This window comes from Triticum urartu, chromosome 7A (genome assembly GCF_056163025.1).
Source record: "Triticum urartu cultivar PI428250 chromosome 7A, HENAU_Tu73, whole genome shotgun sequence".
Taxonomy (NCBI): domain Eukaryota; kingdom Viridiplantae; phylum Streptophyta; class Magnoliopsida; order Poales; family Poaceae; genus Triticum; species Triticum urartu.
In genome coordinates this window covers 741,967,302-741,971,325 of record NC_141879.1, presented here as the reverse complement: position 1 = coordinate 741,971,325, position 4,024 = coordinate 741,967,302, and positions in this window count along the sequence as shown.

Below are 4,024 nucleotides of genomic sequence, written 5' to 3'. Positions count from 1 at the left end.
AAGAGGTAGCATGATACCATGCCAACTTTCAACCTTTTCAGAGTTCATTTGAAATGCTTTTGAATTTCAGGGTCTTATAGCTCAAAAAAAAGTAAATGCATGAAAAATAACAAATGAAGTCAGAAAGGGTTGAAAATTGATGATGTGGCTTTGAATGGTGCATTTTGAACTTCCAAAAAGTCTGGAGTTTAAATAAGTTCAAAAAAATGAAATCCCTTTGTAACAGATGAGTTTTCGTATGAAACCCTGATACTTCGAAAGAGATTGTCCGTTTTGTACATGAAGTGCATCTAGTTTTTGCCGTAACCCTCTCAACTTTTTTGCACATGCTATGTGGGTGAAATGATGATACCATGCCAACTTTCAACCTTTTCAGAGTTCATTTGAAATGCTTTTGAATTTCAGGGTCTTATAGCTCAAAAAATCAGTAAATGCATGAAAAATAATAAATGAAGTCAGAAAGGGTTGAAATTTGATGATGTGTCTTTGAATGGTGCATTTTGTACACACAAAAAGTCTAGGGTTCAAATAAGTTCATAAAAGGAAATCCCTTTGTAACGGATGAATTTCCTTATGAAACCCTGATACTTCGAAAGATATTGTCTGTTTTGTACACGAAGTGTATCTAGTTTTTGTCGTAACCCTCTCAACATTTTTGCACATGCTATGTGGGTGAAATGATGATACCATGCCAACTTTCAACCATTTTAGAGTTAATTTGAAATGCTTTTGAATTTCAGGGTCTTATAAAAATTATGCAACTAAAATTATCAAAGTCTTTTCTGTTCGAAACATTTAAAGCAAAAATAAATTTACATAAAATTAATAAAAAAGCAAAAAAGAAAAGAAAATAAATAAGTAGAAACAAAATAAACTTTAATGAAACTGTAATAGAAAAAATAATGAAATAGAAACTTTAATGAAACTCTAATAGCAAAAGGAATCAACTGAAATTATCAAAGTATTTTCTGTTCAAAACAAAATAAATAAGTAGAAACAAAATAAAATAAATAAGTAGAAACAAAATAAAATAAATAAGTGGAAACAAAATAAAATAAGTAGAAACACAATAAAATAAACAAGTAGAAACAAAATAAAATAAAATAAAATAGCAACAGTAAATATTTTGTTGTAAGTAGAAACAAAATAAAATAAATAAAGCAACAAGGAAAACAAAAAAAGTGCCACCTACTGGGCCACCACGGCCTGGATACGACTAGAAACCCAATCATGGGCCAGGATTTAGGCCCGCAACAGACCCAGTAGGCCCACATGCACACAGTGTACGGTTAGGCCCGAAAGCCTGCAATTGACATGAGCTCGAGAGGGTGAGCGCAGCAGTGCTTATAAATCACTCTCGAGCTCTCTCAACTAGCGAGGTGGGACTAAACTTTTGACGCAGGGCAGCACAAGGCCTTTGGTCCCGGTTGGTGGCATGAACCGGGACTAAAGGGTTGCTTTGGTACCGGTTCGTGGCACCAACCGGTACCAATGCCACCCTTTAGTCCCGGTTGGTGCCATCAACCGCGACCAAAGGCCTCTGCTTCCCGCCCTTTTGGGCTGCTGAAAAGAGACCTTTGGTCCCGGTTGGTGGCACAAACTGGGAGTAAAGGGGGCATTGGTCCCGGTTGGTGCTATGAACCGGGACCAATGCTCTGGCTATATAAGTAGGACTTGTGAAAATTTTCACTTCTCATCTCGCAGTTGCTGCCCCGAGGACGCCGACGACATCGACGCCGCCAGGCTGCCGCCCCCGTCCGTCGTCTCCGTCGTCGCTGTCGCCCCTGCCCCGACCTCGACGCGCCCTGCCCCGACCTCGCCGCCGCCGAGCCCTTCCCCGACCTCGCCGCGCGCTGCCCCGACCTCGCCGTCGCGCACGCCGAGCGCCCTGCCCCGACCTCACCGCCGCTCGCCTGCACTGTGAGCCTCACCGCACCGTTCCCCCTCCTCTCCCCCTTCGCCCCCGCGCCCCAACGCCGCCGCCCGCCCCGACGCCGACGACGAAGGCGCTGTTCACACACACACACACACACACACACACACACACACACACACACACACACACACACACATATATATATATATATATATATTTGTTCATATTGTAGTAGTAGTAGATGATGATGATGTATGTATGTTCATATGCAAAAGTTAGCATTTTTTCTGTTCATATATTTTTTGGGTGATATTATTGTAGAATATGCAAATGTTTGTATGTTCATATGCAAAGAATATGTCATTTTTTATAGAATTTTTATGTTTTTTCTGTTGTAATTTTGTTCATAGAATTTTTATTTTGTTCATAGAATTTTTATTGTTTTTTCTGTTGTAATTTTGTTCATAAAGTTTTAGGAAAAAAAGAAGAAGAAGAAGAAGAAGAAAAGGGAGGAGCAGAAGTTTTGTTTAGTTTTAGAATTATTTTAGTTTATGTTTAGTTTAGGAAGAAGGAAAAGAAAAAGGAGAAGAAGAGGAGAAATAAATAAGAAGAGGAAAAAAGGAAAGAAAAAGAGCAGAAGAAAGAAAGGAATAGAGGAGAAGAAGAAAAAAAATAGAATATATTCTATTTTTCTTCTTCTCCTCTTTTTTTTCTTCTTCTTCATTTTCTTATTTTTTATCGGTATGTAGTTATCGATATACCCCCTCCCCGATAACTTCGACATGAGGGGGGGGGAGGGGTCGCCGAGGGTTCGAGGGGCGAGGGTCGGGAACTAGGTAGGGTAGAGGGTCGAGGGTCACCGAGGGGTCGAGGGTCGCCGAGGGTTCGAGGGTCGAGGGGTCGAGGGTTCGAGGGTCGTCGAGGGACCGAGGGTTACTTCGTTGCCATGTTCGTACCATCATGCGCCTGTTACTTTCGCCTAATGATGAAGACATGGTTTTGTTGAATCCTTTGACACTAGACAAACGTGACATGAGGGGGTCGAGGGTCGGGAAATAGGGTAGAGGGTCGTGGATCGCCCGAGCGGTCGAGGGTCAAGGATCGCCGAGGGGTCGAGAGGTTGCCTAGCTAGTGTCAAAGTATTGAAGAAATCCATGGCTTTTGCATATGGACCCTTGAAGCGTTGCCGAGGCCACCCAAATTTACCAAGTTAAAAGAGCGTCGTCGAGGCCATCCCAAATCCTTGAAGCGTTGCCGAGGCCACTAATATGATTCCTTGTTGTGATTAGGTAGCTAGGTCTACGTTTGCCACTAATATATCCATCTGCTGTCATGTTTGTATAATAATTGCCATGTTGTAATATTTGCAGAAACAATGGAGCATGGAAGAGACGAGGCAGGAGAAGAGGTGTTGGAGGACATGATATTAGCCGGAGCTGATGTCTTGTCATATCTTAACGACAATGATGGTCTGGAAGGACAGGGTGAAGAAGCAGCCTACGGTGATCGAACAATGGAGGAGTAAAGACATGATTATGATCGCTCCGGTGACCGAATGCCGGTGCAAGAAGGAGATCGTGATGACGGCTCCAGTGACCGAACAGAGTCCGGCTAGGTATATATATTAATTAAGCATGTGATGACTAGCTAATTGATGCATTCATTGTTTTGGTATGTACACATATTAATTAACTCTCGTATGAAAGGTTTGAGATCACAGCAATCGCGCGCGATGGCCAACCGATTGAACCCATCCGGACCAAGGAAGCATTTTCTGCTCAGTGTGGGGTTCTTGTTAGGGACAAGATCCCGATCAGCATCCACCAATGGTTTAAGCCTAAGAAGGAAGACCCTCAGGTGTCTTATGTCAACGATATGCAGAAAGATGATCTTTGGACCGCGCTGAAGGCAAATTTCACCCTACCGCCAGAGGAGGATCCGGAGAAGCCAGTTATAGAGCAATTGATCAAGTCTCATGCTCTTAAGAAGATGGCAAAACTATTCAGGAGGCGGAAGAATGAGCTGAAAACTTCATTTGTCGACCAAGAAAAGACACCAGAATTCACCAGCCGGTATGAGAAGATCCGAGATCACTGGCCCGCATTTGTGGCCCACAAGACATTGGACAAGAGTAAGAAGATGTCAGCG